This window comes from Cavia porcellus, unplaced genomic scaffold, assembly GCF_034190915.1.
Source record: "Cavia porcellus strain 051 isolate PalLab524CR breed Dunkin Hartley unplaced genomic scaffold, mCavPor4.1 scaffold_1, whole genome shotgun sequence".
Lineage (NCBI taxonomy): Eukaryota > Metazoa > Chordata > Mammalia > Rodentia > Caviidae > Cavia > Cavia porcellus.
In genome coordinates this window covers 212334677-212358359 of record NW_026947484.1, presented here as the reverse complement: position 1 = coordinate 212358359, position 23683 = coordinate 212334677, and the positions used below count along the sequence as shown (strand labels likewise).

Genomic DNA, 23683 nt, shown 5'->3' with positions numbered 1-23683 from the left:
CCTTCTCCGCTATCCTTCTCAAGCTGCCTTAAATAAATAATAAGCCCATATTTAAAGAATATGGGTTTGCAGCAATATCAAATTGTCTTTCTTTTTTTTGTACCAGGATTGAACTCAGGACCTTGTGCTTACCAGGCAGGCACTTATACCCACTAAGCTATATCTTGGGCCCCCACAAATTGTCCTGTTAAGACAGCTGTCTTGGTCAGACCTTGTTTATTTGTGTCCATTTACTTATCAAAAGGAATGAACCATTAGTTGAGCATTAGCAGAAGCCACAGTGGAACTCAGGAGTCTTAACCCAGGCTCGTGCCCTATACGTTAATATTCCACTGCCAACACTGCCAATAGCAGTTCATTCTATGTATTTATTTCTTATTGACAATTATCTGCATTACTCACACAACTTCCTCATCCAAATTAAGTGTTAGGATATTATTAAGTCAGCAACATCAGTTTTCATCAGGACATAATTCTCTGAAGTACAAAAGGAATTCAACAATCAAACAAAGAGCAAAACCTACATCCCACTAGACACTGTGCTAGACGTTACAGTGTAAGATCTTCTGTGTTTCATTCAGAACTTTACACCGACAGACAAATCAAGAAACATCTAGTAGAAAGATAAAAAAGTAGACTAGCTTTACAAATCATGGAACTGCCCAACAAAGTTCTAACTCCCTTTAACAACTCATTATAAGTATTTTATCTATGCAGTTACCAAAATCCCTACAGCATTTATTTCGTTCATGTCCTGCTATGGTGAATTTATAACCCAAGAGTAAAGTAGTAGTTTTTTTTTAGATGTCTAAAACAACTCTTTTTAAAGTTCATGGGCTCTATCTCCCTTTTAATTTCCCTGATTGTATAGTATAAAGGTTTGCATTTTCATAAAATGTATTCATGCTCCTATTCACTCTTCTTTTCACAGTATTTTACCCACTGCAGTAAGTCATCATTATCTCTGTTACTTCTGTGGACTTTCTAGATCTTTTTTGGTTCTTCATGTTTTTATTGATGTGCCTATTTGCCAAAGAATAGGCAGTAAACATGGATGTAGCCAACCATATCATGATTGAAATTTGCATAGGTATGATTAATAATTAGGTCAGTATTTTGCACTATCATTTATTATCAATCCATGTTTCTTATCCAGACATTTCCTTACTGTATGATGTTCCTTATTGTAGAGACAAATAAAATCCCCTATTGTCACAGACATCTTGGCATGCTCCTTTAAGATTGTCTGCTACTGCATTTCCTTACCTGATTTTGCTTTTTTAAAATATTGCACCAGAAAACATTGTAGATGCTCAGAACAACACACAAAGCAAAACAAAACAGCATAGCTCACCTTTCCTCCTGAAAAGAAATAACAAATTCTGTCCTTCCCTGCGTAACCCTGTTTTCCCCTTTAATCTGCTTCTGTTCCCTCACTAAATTGCATTTTATCTTCTGCGCTGGGTTCTCATTTCTTTGGTTTGTTTTACACAGTAGGGGTTTAAAATATAGCAAAAAAAGTACCTTTCATTCCCCAGCTAGTGTGTAGCTAACACAACGAAGAGTAAATAGGCATCTTAAGCCAAATAAATTTTAGCAATTAATGGTATCATTTGTGTAGAAAACTTAAAAATATATGTTGGCATTATCATATTTTACAAATGCCAACTGTAAAAATTCACATTGAAAATAACTACTTTAAGACTAGACCCTACAATATTGGACATGATTTATTTTGATGGCTTGCACATAAGAAATAGTAAATACTTGATGGGTCTTTACTGTGATGACTATATGAGAAATCGTGCATCCGTGGGTTGTACTTTTTAATATAGAAGTCAGGTGAAAGTTTACTTGGCTCTATGATTGCTTTTAATAGGTGGATGAAAGCATGTGGAAGATGGGTGAGGAATAAGATGTAATATATTTATGAGTTTAAGTTTTTAGGGATAATAATCCTTTGGAACCATCTAGATGGCTGTGGGCTAATATTTTATAAAAATTTCGTGAATCTGGTAGCAATCCACATACAATTAATGAGCTTTAGAAAATTATACTTTTTAATGCTTAATTTTTAATGTTTCATATATCAAAAAGGGAGTATTATATCTATTTATGAGAGAGAGAGAGAGAGAGAGAGAGAGAGAGAGAGAGAGAGAGAGAGAAAGAGAGAGAGAAAGTTGAAAGTAGTGGATGATCAAGGGAGTCTTTAATCTTTCACCAAACCGATCCACTCTAAGTACATTTAGTCTAGTTTAGAAAATCATCTTTGGCCTAGAACTCCTCAAATGAATCCTCTACTAAGTTTTTACCTTGAATTTTCTAGTGATGAGTTCAGTGCCAACAGGGCTGCATGGAGATGTAGATAGGATCCTCACCTTTACAAGATCAGGCACTGTGTATATGGAATCACATTTCAGTGAGTTCACAGTGGACACAAAATTCACAAGGACATGTGTTGACTGAAACACAAGGATTGCTTAATCTAATACTAAAATATTTATTTAGTCAATAACTTGGGAATTCATCCTCACTCCAATCTGGAAAGGCAAGTCAAGAAAAGAACATTTTCTTTTCTACCTTAAATGTCTGTATCAAACATCTATAATCCCAGCAATCAGGAGGGTGAGGCAGGAGGGTTGCCATGAGTTTGAGGCCAGCCTGGCCTATGCAGTGAATTCAAGGCCAACCCAGACTACATAGTGAGACCTTGTCTCAAAAAAAAAAGTCTGTCATTTCATTAGACAATACTATACCAGTTCTTAGTTTTAGAGAATTTGTATTTATTTTTATAGTACATTCATGAACTGAACATGAGGTCACACAAAAACCACGATTTTGTTTCTTAATAACATTACTGAAGTCACTACCAGAAGCTGCTTGTTATTAATTAAAATCCTGTTGAAATAGAGGACTAAATAAAAACCAACTGTCTTTCCCAGCTGACTTGATTTTTGGGGAAGGCTGATGAAACAGACATATGACCTGTGGTTTGAGAAATTCCCAAATAAACTCCTCCAGCACACCTAGATCCAAATTTGGCCTACGGAGCCTATAGTTTCTCCTTCAAAGATACCATGGATTATGGGAAGATTCATTGGCATCTGTCCCCTGATTCTGTCTCCAAAAGTCAGTATGCTCCCCTGTTCTCTGGCTGCATTAACTGTCTTCAAGTAGCCCATAAAGATTCCGTCAAGATCCTACAGAATTTTTAAAACCCATCACCTCTTATTTACAAGGTTCTCTGATTACTATTCACAGACTTTTGATTCAGAACAAGAAATGTATAGGAGGTAGACCGTGTTCCAGGAATGTTCATCAATTTCCACTTGCTACTTAGGAATAGGAAGGCTTTATTATCTTAAAGCAAAATGTCTATATGAGGGCTAGAGATTTAGCTTAGTGGCACAGGTACCTGCCTGCTAAGCACGAGGTTGTGAGTTTGAGTCCTGGTACCAGAAAAAAAAAAAAAAGAAAAAGAAAAAGAAAAGAAAAAAATGAAGCATATAATCCTCTGAGAGATATAGTAGGGCCTATCAAATTTAAAAATGAGAAGAGAACTCTGAAAAGATAGTAGAGTAGGAGGCTTTTTTAAAAAAAAATCTTTAAATTCCTTTACAAAAAGAGCACTTAAATATGAACACCAAAATTTCTTGGAAATATTTATGATAAAGCTAGATGACAAAGTGTCTCCTCCTTAAATTTCAGAACACTAGAGAAGGAGACAGCCACAAGACCCATGTGCCATCACCACCTATGCAGGAAGAAGGAGAGGAAAGGAATAATGTATCTAAAAGATCAGGGAACAGGAAAGCCCCCCAATAGCCAAAATATTCACTGGAAAGCATGTGGATTGGGGCCCAATGTGACACAGGGGGAAAGAATAAGGATATTTTAAAAAGTCAACCATCTTTTAAAATACTTCACAAAAGCTACAAAACAGAGACCTCTATGAAGTTAGCTTTTTTGACTTCTGAGTTATGACCTTTAACTAAGCCAGGCCTGCTTCTGAAAGTTCAGGAAAACTAATTTTCATATACACAACAGAAAAGGATAAAGATCAGGTCCCACAGAATCACGTTGATAAAAGAGAATAAGAAATAAGGCAAGTCTTCAAAAAAGTCAGGACTATAATTTATTTCAAAATTCAAAGAAAGATGTTTAAAAAAAGACAAAATAAATCCTAACTTGGTATACTTGAAAATGAGGGGACAGAATTTAGGAAAGAATTAGACATTTAAAAAAAATTAGTTCAGAAATTCAACTAGAATAAATGCAAGAGTGAAAAACACAAATATTTTAAGACATAAAATTTAAAAGGAAATAAAATCTTTTAGAAATCTATATGAAATTAAAAAAATAAAAGATTCAAGAGAAAGTAACAAATATTGATGGTAGGCTAAGAAGACCCAACATACAATAATAGGAAACCCTAAAGAAGAAACTCATTGCAAGGGAACAGAATATTTTGAAAATATTCACCAAACTCTCCTGAAATTAAAGAAGATACATGTAGGACAGAAAGAGTACACAATGTACCTAGAATTTTGACTTGAGTGATGATCTAAGTCACATTCTAGTAAAAATTACTGACTTTTAAGGAAACAAATGAGTCCTTTGGGCCTATAATTTTAAAATACAGTGACTTACATGAGAAATAAAATTGGTTTAGCACCAGATACTTCAACAACTGTGTTTATATATCTGAAGGAAGTAACAATTAAGATTCACAAGAAAATATGAGCCACGTGTCTTACATGCAGAAAAAATGAGTTCTAGGTGCAAAAGGACACAGATTATTATAAACATGTAAGAACTCAGGGAATTTTGTTCCTGTGAACCTTTCCACTGCAAAGGCCTAGGAGCCACGACCAACCCAGAAGTGGTGAACATACTACTTGCCTAAGTTTGAATGCTGAGATATTGTTTCCCATTGAAACAGGCCATGGCTTGTTGGAAAAATGGCATATTCCAAGTCTGAAGCATGAGGTGTAAAAAGTGAGTCTGGAATATCTGGTTCTATCAGATAGCAAGAAAGCTATCAAAGACCTTAGGTCACATCAGAAGGATTCAAGGGCTGGTGGGAGACTTCTCATGAGCCAAAGATGAGACAGATGAAGCTGCAATGAATACAATGATTGCAATGGCCAAACCTATAACATATGTTAAATATATAAGTTAAGGTAACTAAACTGCAGTCTCCTTCGTAGGATGCTGGGAATTATTTATTATCTTGAAAACTGGTAAGTAGAGGAGATAAAAAGCAGCTATTACTTTGCCTTTCCTATCTGAATTGTACTGCTAACTAAACACCAAATTAGATAAAGAGAAGTATCTTTTTATAGAACTATTCTAACTGGCAAGTGAAGAAGAAATGAGAGAATTTAAATATTTTACAGCTCATGATAAATTAATAGATCTAGGTGTTGAGCATCAATGTCTACTACCAAGTCACAAAGGCAGACAGACAATAGGACATCTAGAGCCTCTGACACTCCACCCTCCATTGTCTTCCCACGGAGATCAAACCTGAGTCTCATGAAGCTTCCACACACATTACCAGTGTGTGGGAAACATGGAGAACAGAGGAACATGTTGAGCAATATCAGGAATAAACAATCAACATAATCCATATTTTTGCTCAAATACTGAGTTCTTCAGCAGATAGACTGTATGGAAAATAAAAGTGTAGAGGGGAAAACTGCAGGTTTAAAGAGATTTAAAAGACATATGAAAGGTTTGTTAACGCACAAAATTAAACTAGTGGTTAGGCATGCTAATTGGTTAGAAAGTCTGTAAAATTACAGAAGGAAGTAACTTCTAAAGTCAGTATAAGCCAGACATGGTGGCCCACACCTGCTATCCCCTGCTACTCTAGGGGCTGAAGCAGGAGGGAACACAAGTTAAATTCTAGCCTAAGAAACTTAGAGAGACCTTGTGCAAAAAATAAAAAATAAAAGCAGTGGAGATGTAGCTCAGTGCTGGAATATTTGTCTAGCATCCAAGAGACTCTGACTCCAGTATCATCAACAAATAACAAACAGAACCAGTATAGTTGTTACTTTCAGGAAGAGGGAGACATTTGTGATCACCACAGATTACATGGAGGCCTTTTGATGCAGGTAATACAAAGAGGCTTTAATATTGACAATGTGCAAATATATCTTTTGGCCTGACAACTGCTAAAAATTTGTATATAAGATGAATTCCTCCAAATATACAAAGATAGGTGCTTCTAGTACAGCATCTTTTTTTTTTTTTTTTTTTTTTTGATACTGGGAATCAAACTCAGGACCTTACACTTGCCAGGCAGGTGCTGTGCTGCTAAGCTCTATCTCCAGTCAGCATAATTTTTAGTAACTAAGGCATTCAGGGTGGAGATGGAAATAAATGCCTATTAGATGAAGACTCTTAAATCAAAGTACATCTGCCCACTGGAATATTACACAGCCAAAGAAACTGAGAACGTCAAAGATAAAAGAACACACTAAGCTGGGGATAGTAGCGCACACCTGTAATCCCACAATTTGGAAGGCTGAAGCAGAAGGATCATTGTAAGTCAAAACTAGTCTGGGCTACAAAGTGAGCTCAAGACCAGCCTGAACTGTATAGCAAAATGTTGTCTCAAAAAAAACAAAACAAAACAAAAAGTACACACTGTAGAATATTATTTTGATACCAATGTTAAAAAGAAAATACATGTTTTATTTGTGTTGAAAATATTTAGAAGGCTAAGAAACTGTTATACTCACTACTTCTTGAGGTGGGGTAGAATTGGAGATAGGATGTAAGTTTGCTTGTCCCTTTTCGTTTATTTTTGTTTTATAATTTTTAAATATTATAAATTTCAGGCTTAAATTTTTTGAAAAATTATGGCCTTAAAATATAAAATAAAACAAAAAATTATGGCCCTTCACAGTCATCTCATACAATGAAGGGAATAAAAAATTTTGTTAAAGGAAAAAAGGACTAAAACTCCTTTAATAAGAAAGTGGAGTCAGCACCTTTTTTAATAGATTGTTACAAAGCAGATAAAGGCTGCTCTTGGAAATTCCAAGTCTTAAAAATTTTCTCCTTCTGCTTTTGGATACGTATGCAAGTATTTCAGACGCTTGGCTTCTGAAGTAATACAGTCAAGGACTGCATTTCACAGTGATGCCTGCTATCACAGTAGATTCACAACAAATATAGTTGTAGCCATTTATTTAGCTATTGTGGGGAATCTATTGTATGTAGGACAAACCTTAGTACACTCAAGATACAACAAACATGGCAGATAAAGTTCCTGCCCTCATAGAGCAGACATGCCAAACAAACATGTGAATGAATACTTCATTAATTAAAATAATTTTCTTATTAGCTAAGATGGTCTGGATATCTCTGGCATAGAAATCATGCAAACAAACAAAACCCTTTAGTGATAAATACAAGAGACACACACACACCATATAGATTTTTTGAGCACTTTCTAAATTTTAACAATAACAATGTTTTATTACTTTGTTATAAAATTAAGATTGATGTAATAGGCAGCCTTGAAGATGATTCTCATATTAGTTTCCTGGTATTCAAACCCACACAAGATTCCCTCCTCTTGAGTGTAAGCTAGCCCCAGTGACTTGATTCTAATACCTAAAACCCTGAAAGTGATGGGATGTCAATTGTGAGATTAGGTTGCAGAAGATCATTTAACTTCTATCTTTCTTGCATACTCACCTGCTTGGAGACAGGCCAATGGCACTACATTGGGAGCTGAGAAGCCCTTATGGTTTACAGCCTCTGGCCAACAACCAGTGAGGAGCTGAGGTCTTCAGTCCAACAGCCCATGAGGGATTGAAAGCTTACATGAGCTAGGTGATGGATCCTGCCCTACTTGGACCCTTGGGATAACTGTAATACCCCAGCTGACATCTTGATTGCAATTGCTCAGTGCTCAGCAGGAGCACTAGTTAAACTGCACCTAGATTCCTAGCAGAAACAAGAATGTTGTCATCTTAAGCTTTTAGGCTTGAGGTTGTTACACAGCAACTTATAGAATTACGATGGTTGACTAAGCCATCCTTACCATCCTCCCTTTTTTAAGAGTTGAAAAATTTACTGGAGAAAAGGAACGGGGAATAGGAATAGCTCCTGAGACAGGAGGGGCTCCGAATAGGTTACCTCATCATTCCCCTTTGGGAGTAAGCCATACAAGGGTAGATACTTAACTTTGAGAGTGTTACCTGGCACACAGATAGATGTGGCAAGGTTGTCATGTCATTTTGCTTTTTTTCAACGATGATCTTACCCCAGAAGACTCTTAGTCAAAATTTATATTCCCTACTCTGTTACGGTTGATACCTTGTGTCAATTTGAGAAGTTTAGAAGTTTAACTGATTTAGCAGGGGGCCAAAATCCTTACTTTATAAACATCCAGAGCCTGTGCAAAAGGAGGACAAGGAGGTGTAAGCGCTATACCTGCCCTGAATACAATATAAGGAAGAAATAGAGACTTGTGCTTCCTCTTTTTTGCTCTTACTGCTTTTGAAATGTTGCCTCTGTGCCAAGCCACCCTGGTTTGGAGCCAGCTGGTTATGGACTGAAACCTCCACAAACTGTGAGCTAATTTCCTTCCTTAATTTTGGGAGTCAGGTATTTTGTCTCAGCAACTAGAAAAAAGTAACCAAGACACTCCTCAAAAGCTTTTTTTTCCCTTCCCTTTTCTGAGTTTTTCAAACTTGTATTTTATTAGAAAACTTTAATTTGAAAGCAATTTTGGTGAGAATCATCCTGGACTTTATTTTATATGCTTATAATTATCTTCTATGCACCTCTGCCTTTCTTTACATCTGTATTTCTTTACCTTTCTGTAGAACTTTTTTTCATCCTTCCTTCAGCTTTTGGCTGGAGGATAAGGTTCAGTTTGAATGAGACCTTGTGTTGCTTCCATTTTCAACATTTTTTTCCTAGAACTACATTTTTAAAATATTAAGGCCATTGCCCTGAACACTTTGCATGACTTTTTGTTTCTTGTTGAATGAAACAGTTTAAGAAATACATCATGTGATTACTTTTAGGGATTTCTATTGGGAGACTCTTGAAATACTTCTTGTAGAAATTTCAGATTAGTTAGCTCATTGAACAAAGTGAGTAATCCAAATTTAGGATTGAATTAGAGGGTGAAACCTCCCCTTTCCCCACAGAGTGCTGATCTCTTGTTTAACTAAGTGAACATAAAAGGATCAGAGGAAAGGAAAGAATTTTTTAAGTACCATTCTAATACTGCCCCCAAGTTCTGAGAAGTTTGGTATGAAATACAAAGTGATCTGTAGGTTATTTTCACTTAAGACCATAGGTTTTCTAAATTACCAAAAAGAAGAAAAAACAGAAGGAGACAGCTGGGGGTGGGGGCAGGACAGGGGAAGAGTAGGGAGAAGAGAAGGAAGAAATAAAAAGGAATAACAAAAAAACCCAACACATTGTTTTTCCTCCTAAAATATTTAATAAGAGAAGAAAGGCACAGCAGGATAATAGCTTTAAAGGAACATGGCAATTACTTATGTCTTCTACCAAAAGGAATAGATATAGGAGATAATGTTAAACAAATGCTTTCAGAGATCAAAAAAGCTGTCATTTCCTGTCCTAGGCTTTCATTTGCACTGAATAAATCCCTTTCCAGTCATAGCAGAGTCTTAATATTATAACATATCATTCACCATCAAACCACAGCAGCAGCAACAACAACAAATACAACTGCTTAAAAGATATTTAAATTTTTGTTTTGTTTTACTACCAACTTCAAAAAGAGACATGGCCCCAAAAAATTAAAACCCAAAGACCAGGTCCTCTTGTCATATGGTGTGACTTTAAATTGCCCTTCTGGTATCAGATGTTACTGGGCATGAAAGATAGTCCTTTCCAACCTTGAAAAAATTATTCAGAGACATAGGAAAGGACACATGATGGATTTTGAGGTATCAACAGTCTTTCTTAATAAAACATGTGCCATGGGAAAACATGGAGCCCAGAACGAGCTGGTAAGGGGTAAAAGAGGACAAAAATGCTGACAAATGCCAACCCTCTGTGCATTCAACCCCAGTAACAAGATTCATCTGGGCTTAGTTTCAATAAATAACAGACACAAATTAAATAAACTAATGGTCAACTCACCATGATAGCACCTTAAGATCTTTAAAGTATAATTCCGATTAATCTTGGAACCCCAATCCCACTGGACTGTTGGAAATTGAACACTGATATTGAGAGGGTTCTGCAGGGATCAGGTGACTTCCGAAGGACTAGAACAACTGGTAGCTCTTCTTGTCACTAGACCACATAGATGAGTCCCAAACGTAGGTTCTTTGGGGATTCATCCCTTTGCTGTTTTCTAGAATAGAAGGACTTTAGCAAAGATCCCAGCCTCCTGGAGGCATATAATATAGCAAAGGGTGCTGCCAATACATTCTTGTTATCTCTGGAATTTTAGTTCTTTCTAGTTTGAGAAAATATGGCTCTCTTCAAATCTGAGTCTTCTGTTAGCCTCAAATCCTGTTCTTCATTGACAAGGCAGAAACATTCAGCCACAAACCTCCTATGGGGCAAAGACACAGAGAATCAGCTAGAATGGAAAAGGGAAAGAAAGAACACAAACATATACTGCAAAAGTTTTTCTCAGAAGAATTTTCTAAAATGAAATTCCTTTCATTGTAATGCTCATTTTAAAGTTGAGGCCACCAAGACTTGGGCATAATGACCAATGCACAACTTGATAATGACAGTGTTGAGTCTTTCTACTATATCATAGTGCCTCATTTTTCTTTTTTTTTGTCTTTTTCGTTTTTATCGGTACCAGGGATCGAACTCACGACTGCCTGCTTGCAAGGCAGGCGCTTATGCCGCTGAGCTAAATCCCCAGCCCCAGTGCCTCATTTTTCTAATTTCCAACTTCTGTTTTAGTCTAAATCTGCTTTGTTCACTGAGACTTCAGTTTCTGTACCAAGAGTTTTAGACATATTTAGAATCATTTTTTAAACATGTTGATCCACTCAGAGTTGATTTGCTTGTGATAGCAATAATTAATTATTCCATTCTGGGATACAACCAGCAGGATGAGGATTCAGGAATAAATCATACTATGTTCCATTCTTCCTGACAAAGCCTCAGGGCTCCAGCCAATTCCTCTTGTGGCAATGACACACAGGGACTGGATGTTTGTGTGCAGCTGAGTCTTTGGTCTTTCTCATCATCAGCTGACAAGCCATGTCTTTCTCCCATGGTTTTTGATAACTGTGTCTCATTTTGAGAATAATCATTACTGCAACAACATGTTTCAGTGCCAAACACAGGAATGCCCTTGGGCTTCCTGGTTATGTCATATGGTATAGGCCTGGTTTAAAATTTTCTCGTATTCTTCTAATAATGAATTTCAAGAAAACAGGATGTCCCTTGAGATTTATAATTCAGGCATACATACAGGTATTGGCTAACTTGGTTAGACATAATCAACAGCCTTTTTTTTTGTTTTTAAGACAATCTGGCAGAAAAGAGTTGGATTGTTGTGGGAGTTGCATGAACCCTTCCAGCACTTTTCTGTCCAGTCTATTAATCAGCAGAATAGCCAAAGGAACACAGTATTTCATTGCATCACAAAAAGGTCTGTGGCTGTGAGCAGGAATAAATTTCTATCACTCCAGTTCTGATTGATTAATGTTGAAGTCGTCGCTAAATAATGATTACCAGTTCCCAAATTCACAAGTGACTCTGTGGATGAATAAGACCCAAGTGAAACGAAGTCTGTGAACACAGACTTCTTGCAGTGGAGGGCAGAGGTGTGGCAATGGTGAAGGACAGGGATGAAACATGAGATATGGCTAAAGTAGTGAAGAGAATACTATCAGAGAATGGGACTCTGAGGTCTTCCCTTCTGCATGTGGCTGCTTCTGACCATCTCTCATTCACCACCTCTCCACAGTCAGGTTACTCTGCCTTGTCACCCACAGTCCCTACCTACCACACCCACAACCCCTTTTCCTGTGTTTCACTGCCTTCTCAAATGACTTTAAACCTCCTCTCTTTTAAGCCTTTATTACCCTAACTCTCCAGCTCTCAATTACCCCCACTTACTTGTGTATTCCGTGTGTCTCTATCTGTATCTCTATCTTTTAATGGCTCACATGTGCAGGAATCTTTCTGTGTATAGAGAGAACGTTCCATTTACACATAGGTTAGATGACCTTTCCAAAACTGTTGAGTGTATTCTATTAATCCTGGACACAGAGTGGATAGGCTATTAGAGTGCAAGAATGCTTGAACAGTGTAAGATTTAAATATTGCTTTGCTGTGTGTGGTTCTTTGAGACATATCCAAATAACTAATGGCAACTGTTTTTTGTTTTGTTTTGTTTTTTAAGTTTTAAGGAAGCTCTGGTTGCTCTGCTGTCACTATTGTTGAATGTCAAGTTTTGGCAGCTCTCCGCTTTATAGAAGATGCTTCTGTCGATGCACTTTTGTGAAGTCTCTATAGAACCAATCTACACTGGGCCAAAACATGATTAAAATTCTTACTGTCTCTTTTTGGTTCTGTGTTTCCATTTGTTGGAAATATATCTGCCTGTCAATATTGGATAGAATTGCGCCTTTTGGATACTACAAATTCAGGGTTTCACTTCAACAATGCCAGCATTCATCATTTTTAAGCCTCCAACTTTTAAGAAAGGGAAGCTATTGAATTATATTGCATTTTAAAGTAGAAATGGCAAAATTACATAGCTACAGATTTGCAGTACTATTATTTATACTTTTTATAAATTTATACTCCCCAAAATGGGCTCCTCCTAACTTTACACCTGTATACTCGTCTTAAGCTGTTTGTAATCCATTCTCTAACCTCAAACCACTTTAGTTTTTGCCCCAGGAATTCTGAATGATTACTGTTATACAGAAATTTACAGTAGTTTAAACTGAAACAAAATGTTTTGAAATTCAGGTAGACATAAATTATTCTTATTACTGTGAAGAAAAGACTTTTAGTTTCAACATCTTTTACTGGAAAGTTTTTGAATTTTCTAGATATGACTCGTAAAGACTCATGAATTAGAATTTCACAAGAGAAAAATCATTTTGGTGAAAACTTTTTAATGCAAAACAGAAAATCACAAAAGCAATTAAGTGAACTTCTCTAGAAATTCATCTACAACTTGAGCAAATGAAACCCACTAAACTTGTAGAAATCAAACATGCATGTTTACCATTTAGTTTCTAGTACAGAGTTCTTTTTATTTTCCTATGGATTTGTTTGTAGAAACGATTATTTTGAAATGCTATTTTAACTTGGGATATCAATGATCTGATTTAGGTAATACAGTACAGAGGGTACTGGGTAGGAACCTGATGGCTTCGGTTTTACTCTTACAATGCTATATACTTACCAGGTTTATGACTATGATTGTGTCTCACTGACACTCTGGACCTCTGTTTTTTTAATCTGGCCCGTGGGAATAAGAAATACTTGATCTCTTTGTCTCTTAATTACTGTGGGGCTCAGATAAAGTCCTAGCTGTAAGAATGCTTTGAAACTATAAAGCTGTAGAATATAAGACATTCTATTCATTATTACCTCAGGATGCCTCTCAGATTACATTGCCTCAAATTTATTATTTAGGAAAAGTACAAACTTGAATGCCATATGGAGTCCTTGTTGACACTGCAGATGTTGTTTAATTTTAGATTCTAAAAGAACAAAAGAATAGAAATTCTACTAGGCAAATCAGCCTCTCTTTAGTTTTTTCTTCAAAGTCTCCTATTATCCAAATAACAAACTAAAAATGGCAGGCTAAATATTATAGAAAATTACATCATTTGAAACATTGAAATTCTGTATATCCAAGCCCTTTTGCAGAACATGAATTTATTCCCCCCTCAAAGCACAATGCCAATGAATTTAATGCTATAAGATTTTTTTTCAGAGTAAGTAAAAGGATCTAAAAATTAAACTTTAATTTTGAATAACATAATTGGGGGAAACATTAAAATCTCAGAAGGACCACAAAAAGATATGCAATTCACTTAAATGTCTGAAGTCTTTCTTGAACTGATGGATAAAGAACCTAAAAGCTCACCAAGTCTTGGAATCTGATTCTGAAGATCTGGTCATATTTATAAGAGGGAATTTCTCTGCAAACTAACAGGTGTAACCTAACCAATGTACACATACTCATGACAACTGCTCTTATGGTTCCAATCATTTGGAAGACCTGTTCTACTCTCGTGTGCCATCTGTATAAGACATTTCTTTTCAACTTGTCATCTCCCTCTCTCTGCTTACACAGGCATAAACAAGAGGTAGGTGTTTCTGTAAAATATATAGATGACATCTGTCACTTTATCTTTTGTTTGCATACCTCTCATTTGAAAAATATACACTAGAGCAAGCTGAGCATTTTGTGTTTTAAAATTGAAAAAATTGTGGAAGCATAATGGATATGGGGGTAACAAAGGAAACCTTGTAGCAACTAGATTACCTAAGGCATTTAAAATGGCCCAGTTGGTATTCTGAGCCTATACTTTTAATGCCATTTTCCAGAGAAAATTCAGTTTCAAGACTGCCACATACATATTAGGGTCTTAAGACAGTGACACAATGTCACTCTAATTAAAGGCTAATTTTTGAACAGAGGCCATAAATGTTTTGCCTATAAAAACTTGTTCTTGGGGCTGGGGATTTAGCTCAGCAGCATAACCGCCTGCCTTGCAAGCAGGCAGTCGTGAGTTCGATTCCTGGTACTGATACAAAAGAAAAAGACAAAAAAAAAAAAAATGTTCTTCAGCAAGGCATAATAACACATGCCTGTAAGCCCAGCATTCTAGGAGGCTGAGCAGGAAAACCACAAATTAAAGCAAGCCTGGGTGATTTAGTGACTTAGTGAGATACTGTTTCTAAATAAATAAATAAATAAATAAATAAATAAATAAACAAGCAAGCAAGCAATAAAGATGTAGCTCGTTGTGAAGGCCTTAGGTTCAATCCCCAATACTACCAAAAAGACAAGCAAACCAGACGAAAAGCACCTTGTTTGTCTAAAAGAGCTAAGAACTGCAGAAGATATTTTAACCTTTACTTTAGTGATGTAGTAGATACTATATTGTGATAGTTAACTGTGTCAACTTGAGTAAGACACTTAATTGACTCAAGCATAGTTCTGGGTGTGGAAGACCCACCATGGGGGACTGTCACCAGAAGAGTATAAAGGAGAAATGAAGAAGGAATGCTCCCTTCTGTTTCTTCTGATGAGCTCGTCTTCACCTTCACTTTGGACATGGTCTTCAGCCTCCAATACAGACCATGTGGCCTCCTGATATGAACTCACAGGGGACACTACAGTGAACTCCAGTCCTATGGAAGGATCTCCAGCACACAAGTAGCCTTTTCTCACTTTCCCACACCTGACTGTGTGCAAAACTGTGTGTGTAAAAAATCTTGTAAATTCTTATGTATTTGTACCTCTTGCATTAAATCTATTTCTTTAATAAATACTGATACATATATATTTTGAAATTTACTCTTGTGTGGATTAGAAATATTAAAAGTAAATCCTAAGGGTAGGTTATATGGTGCTGCTTGTTTTGGATGAAGTCTAGATCTTTTAGAATTAAGGAAATATTATTAATCAACCTCTCCCCAGTCTGCCTTATAGGATTCTTCTTAGTACAAAAGGCCTACTAAGATGAGTGCAACTTTATGTCACATAATTTTCTCAAGCTAAAACAAAACTTAAACTCTCTAAATATTCTTCCTGTGTGAACTTTGGATCAGTCCAGATGACTACTGGCTTAAACCAGAAATGGACTCAAATAGCTTCATTCACTGCTGAAAGTGAACTGGAATTGACCCCTTGATATAGGGCCTTATTCCTCTTAGGTTGCCATGGATTTAAGTACAGACCCAGGGAGTGTTTGGGGAAAAGGGACGAGAACTCTGATCTGGTGGTCAGTCCACAGGAATGCTGCCATGGTAGCATTATTCTTACCAAGAATAGAGGAATCTGGGAATTAAATGGAAGACTGTCAATTTCAAACCATGAGAACAACACAATTTTAATGTAAAGATATCCAATCAGTTAAAATTATTTGCATTTTACATTAGCTTAATCAAAAAGGTAACCTTATTGGTCTACAAAACTGAATAATTTAAATTATCTGGTGCAGGTGAAGCTTGATCCAGTGCTCAAAGAGTGTGACCGAGGACATGATTTTTCTCCTTTGCATCTTTCAATTCAGCATCTTCAATAGTCATTCTGTTAGATATTTCTCTGTTAAGCATTTTTCATATTGGTACCATTCTATGTGTGTATGTGAGTGTGTGTGTGCTTTACTGTAGATACAGCTATATCCTCAGCCCCCTTTAAATTTTTTTTTTTTTTTAATTTCAAGACAGGGTCTCACTAAATTGCTAAGTACCCAGATTGGGTTCAATCTTGCAATCTTCCTGCCTCAGCATGCCAGGATTATAGGTTTGTGCCACCATTTACAGCTAGTTCCATTCTGAAGCAAGCTCTCACTTTGTGTGCAATTTGCTCCAGGAATTGTTTGTATCTAAGCCCAAATTCAGAGATGACATTTTCTAGTAGGTTTAGAATCAATTGCTAGTAGGTTTAGAATCAATTACTGGGGGCTGGGGATTTAGCTCAGTAGCATAAGCGCCTGCCTTGCAAGTCGTGAGTTCGATCCCTGGTACCGATAAAAAAGAAAAAGACCAAAAAAAAAAAAAAAAAAGTAAAAAAAAAAAAAAGAATCACTTACTGTGGTCACGAGAATAGGAAATACAAGATGGTCTAGACCTTGATCACATGCTTCACTCCTGAGGTATGGAGATGGGGAAAAGGGAATCACTGTGGTCCCCAAGGCAATGAACTAAGAATAAAGGAGGTCATAAATTCCCAGAAGAAAATGAGAGTGTAATCACTAGTCTGATGTTCTCTACAGATACTCAGGGACCAAATAATTTCAAATTATTTTTCCACTTAGAAGAAATTCTTGATATATAATATCTAAGATTAGAGTCCACATAATGACAATTAAGAGGGAAAAATGGCCAAAAATGAGACTGTGGACTCTTTCAGTTAAATTTTTAAAAAATGGAAGACTTCTTCAACTAGAGCTAGGACTCAATACTGAGAGTTGTACAATTTGTAGATTTGGTAAGGACAAGTAAAAGCTTTCTGAATGGTTATTTGCTGCACCTTGTTAATTTCATGTTTTATTTTTAAAGTTTCTCTTATGCTGTAATCAAACAAACAAACAAGAAACAAGAACCCTTCGCACACATATGGGACAGAACCAAAGAGAAGTTCAATGTGGAAAGAGAGTTTGATTTTCTAAAAATCATAGGATTGTAACTGGGGTAGCTTCCTAAGATGTACATTTTTCTTAAAGCAGCAACCTTCAATGCTACATCACTCATTCATGTTTCCATACTTGAATATATTCTCCTAAAAACCTTGCATTAAGAGTCCTAGGATTTTTTTTTTTTCATGTATCTGGAATCTAACAGACAAAAAAGGTCTTCTCAGCACTGGGGGAACTAGAGTAAGGTGGAATATTAACTCTACATGGTGCAACAATAAAGCACATTTATAATAGCCTACCGGGAGTCAGTAAGCCTGTTTTCCAAAAGCAGCATGAAAAAATGAAGAATTACTAGGGGAAATGAGAAAGAATGTTAATAGAAGGTCAAAAGGTATCTGACCTTAGGCCAACAGCAGCCCTTGAGCTGTTTGGGTCAAAGTTCATCTTACAAATTCTCAAACTCCAAACTCACCATCTCTATCTGAGACTTCATTCCAGAAGGCTGCTGTATGATGAATTGTAAAAATCCAAGTATTTTATACAACTTACAATTCATTAACTCAGGCAGAATCAACCCCAAATTCTCTGGGGTTTTTCTTTTCTTTCCCCCACCTTTTTTTTTAAAACCATCATTCCAAGTATTGTTAGTTACAGGAAAAGCAGATAAAAGGAAAAAATAAATCCTTATTGAAAAAAATACAAAGATACAATTTTCAGGTCAAGAATGAGGAACTACTCTTACTGGAATGTGAAATTTAATCCCTGGAAATTTGAGGCTTTAATTTGGAAATCTGGTCACATCACTGTAGAACATTCCTTTGGAAGATTTTGTTAAAGTTGGGGAAGACTTCTGGGAATTTATCCTAAGGATATTCTTGTTTACATACATGCCAGGTTATTCATTACAGGATTGTTTGTAGTAAATAGCAAAGATTGGAGATAACTCAAAAGTCTATCAATGGGAGAACAGTTAAATAACTATGCCATATCCTGCACTGTAACACTGTGCAGCTGTTTAAAAGAATCCTCGAGGAAGCTCTGTCAGTGCTGATATGAACGATATCCAAGATTCATTGCTAAGCGGAAAAGCAAGTAACAGATCAAGGGATACAATATGCTACCGCTTCTGTAAGAAATAGGAAAGAAAATAATACACAAGAATTGCTTGTATTCACTTAAGGAAACAGGAAAGAGACATAGAGAAACCAATATAATTAGTTATGCCTACCAATGAGAGTGGGTGAGACCTGAGTAAGAGGTCAGGGTGAGAAAGAGACTTTTTACTTTGTACTTTTTGTATTTTATTCAGTTAATCTCTCTCTCTCTCTCTCTCTCTCTCTCTCTCTCTCTCTCTCTCTCTCTCTCAAGAATTCAGGAGTCATATGGTAATTTCATAGACCTTATAGTTGTGATTAGTAACAATAGAGACCTGAATCAATGCTCTACCAAAGGCATACTGTTGGTAGGGTTTGAGCACGCCACTCCAACAGAAGACCATTTTCCCTAGCTAAGTACCTTGCCTCTGTCCAGTATTTTTAATATCCTGGCTGTTTTTTATATCCCCTTTCTTCTCTAAAATAAGTCAGAGATCCTAAAATATGCTGCTGACAACAATTATGCTTTATTGACTCATAAAGCATTGCCTAGAATGTGTATTGCCACACATATTCATACATGCCAAGAAAGTTCACTAGTCATCTTTCCAAGAAGTGGGGTTCCTGGTTCACACTGGGGTGGGGGTTCCTTCTTGATGCTCTCATTGTAATCAGGGCACCGTTTTGTCACTGAGCTTGAAATATTTCACAGAAATTAATGAGAAATGTGGCACTCTTTCCCACTAGTGTAGGTTTTTTGAGGTACAAGGACTAGGTTTTATTCATTGAGGTTTATATTCCTAGAGCCCAGCCCAGTGCCTGCTACAGAACGGGGACTCAATGAATTGCTTATCTTTAATGGCTTTCCCTGGCTTACCTCAAGAGATCCATGAGTAAGACTATTCAGTGCTACATAGGAAACATACTTTGAAACCTACTCTGTTCAGTGCTACCATCCTATCCAGACCACCAGTATCTGTAACCTGCACCTTGTAACCTGCACCTTGGCAACTGGTCTGCCTTCTGATCTGTCTCCTACTATCCCCAGAATTTGTAGCTACAGTGATCTTTTAAAAAACAAATAAAATCATATTAACATTCTGGATTTAAAGCCTTCAAAACAATCCTATTATAGTTAGAAGAAAATTTAAAGTCTTTATCCTAACCTTCAAAGCCCTCCGTGATCTGGCCTCCATTTGCTTCTTTGATTTCAAGCCTACCATCAGCCCTGGCTTTCTCCATACCCCTTGGGCCCTCTTTCAGTTCCTGTTCCTATATCAAGGCCTTCATCAATGATCTTGCTTCTGCCTGGGACACTCTTCCACTTCAGTTTTGTGTTTCAGCATCTTTTAATCATCAGTGCTCAAATACTACTTCCTCGGCAAGGCTTACCCTGACCACAATTAAATTACTGTTTTATGTTATTCAGAGTGACTTTTAACTAACTAGATTAGAATCTCTGTTTGTGTTTACTATTCCCACTATAATTGAGTAAGATAAAGTCTCTTATTCATATTTGTATGCTCAAATATCTAGAATAGGGCTGGGCCTATGATAGTCCTAGAAAGTGACTCTCAAGTAGGTAAGGGATTGGAAAACTAATCATGGGTAAGATACATTTTTGCCTGGTGTGATGGTGTATGTTTGTAATCCCAGCACTTAGGGGGCTGAAGCAGGAGAACCATTGCAAGTTCGAGGCTAGCCTGGGCTATACAGTGAGTTTGAGGCTACCCTGAACTACATAGGCAAACTCTTACCTCAAAAACAAACCAAAAAGTTTATTTTGTTTCTTCAGAGACCTTTTTATATGAGTACTAAATTTTAAAGGCAATAAAAGATTATAAAAAGAAACGAATACATTCATGACTGGCTTTTGAAGAAACATTATAGAAAGTAGGCTAAGTGGGAATAACTGGGAGAATATGATTCTACAAAAGGCAGTAACTTCCCTCATAAGCAAGCTGTGGCAGGCAGGCACAGGTGCAACGTCAGGAGGAGGGGTAAGAACACAACCAGATGTTGGTTTTCCATACAGGTGCTCAAAATCCATCAGTAATTATAGTAAGTCCCCAACTTATGAATGAGTTCCATTCTGGGAAAGTGTTTTATAAGCTACATTCATTCACAGGCCCACCAAAGTGAGTCATTCACACCTTTGACACAAATATACAAAGTAAAACAAACAAACAAAAAAAAAACCAAACACACACACACAGTTAAATCCCTGACTATACTGTACAATACACAATATCTCACTGTACAGTAAGCACACAGAAGCACAGCTGTGATGTCCAACAGACATGTGAACTATTTCCACAGTTTGTTTGAATTTACAAATGTTTGTAATTTGAGATTTATTTGTATCTGTGAAAGTTTCCAACTTGAATGTTTGTAAATCAGCGACTTGCTGTATAGTTGTTTTTAAAACTGCAATTCTCTAAAAAGCTCAGAGGAATTATGTGACTTGCATTAGATCGCACAGTGAATGACCAATGAAATATTCCATTTGCATTGAAGTCTGAGTCACCTGTCCTGTTCTCCTTCACCATCCCATCTGCTCAGTGTGATAAATGTACACGCAACATGTTGGGGGAAGTTAAGCACTAAAGAGAAAAAGACTTTTTATGGTAGAGGTCTGGAAAGACTTCACCAAGGAAAATTTATTTAAATGGGGCTGTGAGAAATAAAGAGTTTTTAGGTGGTGGAACAGGAGGCATAGTGCAGGCAAAGATAAAAATGTTTAGAGGGGCTAGGGATTTAGCTCAGCGACTCAAGTGCTTGCCTGGTAAGTACAAGGTCATGAGTTTGATCCTCAATACCAAAAAAAAAAAAAAAAAAAAAAGTTTAGAGGTCTCTCTTTAGGGAGCCCAGGAGTCTAGAAGGGGAGACCAGTGGAACTCTGTAAAAGATCTTCAGGGCCACTTTGCCTGCAGCTGAGCAGTCCAGGAAAGCAGGGCAGTAAAACAGTCAAGACAAATCTGGGTTTTCAAAAAAAAAAAAAAAATTACAGTGGTAGGTTGGAGGATAAACTGGAGCACAGGATAAAAGAGGAGCATGTGTTTTAATTAGGCAAGTAAGAGAAGTGTCTGGAGGATAGCAGAAATGGTTGTATGCATTAGAATCACTGATACTGTGAAGTGGAAACAAGAGAAGATTTTTAAAAATTCTCTAAAATACTTCTCAAGTATGTCTTGGTAGATTGTGATTGCCTCAACCAAGCTGGAGAGTATAGCAAACCTGTCTGAGGAGGAAATGGTAGATAGGAGGTGAGACTTTTCTTGCAGTTAACTGAAAGCAGGTGTCATGAGTCCTGAGTGGTTTGTGGTGTCCTTCTATAACACCTAAGTTACACATGAAGCAGATATAGCTAAGACTGTGAAAGCAAGGTCGAGCTAAAGATCTAAATTTTGACACCATCTAAATACAAGTTGACAGCATGGTAGAGCACTTATCTAGCAAGCGTGGGGCCCTGGGTTTAATCCTCATCAGCAAAGAAACAAAAATCCCAAATTAAATTAAAATTTCTACTGTGAAGGGGCACAGGAGCCTTTGGGGGTGTGTGTGTGACAGGGATGTTTCATTACAGTGTTTCAATTTGGAGAGTTCTGCATTCAAAGATATATTCTCTCCTTAAAACACCTGCCTCTGCCTCTGGCCCATTCCACACAACCCAGGACCACATGGGTTGACTTCCCCACTTGGAGTAGCTAAGACAATAAATGTACTTGGAGAGTATAACATGACTCATCTTCAAACAAGAAATCTTATTGATTTTAGGCTTACGGCCAATTTGGCTTTCTCATCTGGCACCATTCCTTCAGCATCACTTCTGAATTGTCCTTTCAGTGCTCAGCTTAAAATCTATTTCATACAAAAAAAATTTTCTGACAGAAAAAGGTGAAATCTGATACTTATACTCAGTTACAGCATGGACAAATTCACTATGAGTATACATTCACTAAATTTAGGTATTTATAGTAGAATCTCAGTTCTGTCATATATGAAGTCTTTGTGACCTTGAATAAAATGGGGATAACAAAACTCCCCTATCTTAGGGGAGTGAGGAATGAAATAACATAAGTAAAAAATCCTAAAGATGGTACCGAATAGGCAGTAAATAGCAGATTTCTTGTCAAACCTGACTCTGCTTTCTGAATTATTTGGTCTGTTTCATGAAAGTAAGAGCTGTCTTTCTTGGATTTTGTACTCTCACCTTCACTAATTCAGTACCATATATCCTCAGGAGACACTGAAGAATTATATTTAGGAAGTGAGCAGGTCAAGGATAAAGTTGAAGAAGACTTATGTAATAAATATGTAGATGAGGAGAGACTGTTCTAGGGAGATGAACAAAAAAAGGAATTTGATTCAGAGGTAATGGCAAAGGTCTTTCTTTACATTTCCTCTTTCCATTCATCTAAAAATTTTATCTTGCCAAAAAGAAGGGACAGAAGGTTTCATCTTGATGAATGCGGAGCTGCAAAAGGATCTGCCAATACACCTGGTACTGATTCATGCCAGCTGGGACAGGAGCTTGGCTTCTCAATATTTTACTACTGTGGTTTCATAGGCTGGGCAGCTGGGTGCCTAATAATGATAAAAACCATAATAATACTTCATAATTACATACAGTCCTTTGCCAGAACTTGGATTTAATTACAATGACTATGATGGAACTGGCAACATTCTGCTCCCTGTTGGGGTGCAATACCCAAAGGCCTGAAAGTACAAAGTGAAGTGGCAACTGCAACCTTCCCCTGCAGGGCCTATCCTGGCAGTTGACCCAGAGTTTTCTGGGTTTGAAGCTCATCATCTGAAACAAAGAGTACTTTTCAATTGCCCACATGTATTTGGCACTATACAGTAAAGTAGTATTTATGAAGCAACTACTGCCACCCATGGGGCACAGGATCCTGGAATGTCAGGCCTGGAAGCCAGGTACCAACACAGGTAATCTCAATCACAACCCTCTCCCATGTCTCTACACTGCCACTACAACCAGACTGATTAGTTCATTGGCTTTTCCATGCTAATTTGGGCCAGATATGCCTCTCTGGTAACCTGATTTAGGTGTCAAGGAACTCACCAATTCATTTAACACTCATTTGTGAGCACCTATTCTGAGCCAAGGCACTGAAGGGCTACAAAGATGTGTAAGATATGATCCCTGACCTCAAAGTTTATTATCTAGTTGTGGGATTGACGTTTAAGGCAGCTGCAGTATAAAAGTATAAAGAGAAAGGAAAGTCTTAGTAGATGAAAGGGAAT

The 23683-nt window shown here is 37.0% G+C and overlaps 1 long non-coding RNA gene across 1 annotated transcript in view; it reads right to left on the bottom strand.

Annotated features, from left to right (window-relative positions):
* LOC111757735 (uncharacterized) overlaps positions 1–23683 on the bottom strand; it is a 40371-nt gene that overhangs the window by 14957 nt on the left and 1731 nt on the right. The window contains exon 2 of the long non-coding RNA XR_010040457.1: positions 10150–10570. This is a non-coding gene — a long non-coding RNA (uncharacterized LOC111757735). The remainder of the gene's footprint in view (positions 1–10149; positions 10571–23683) is intronic.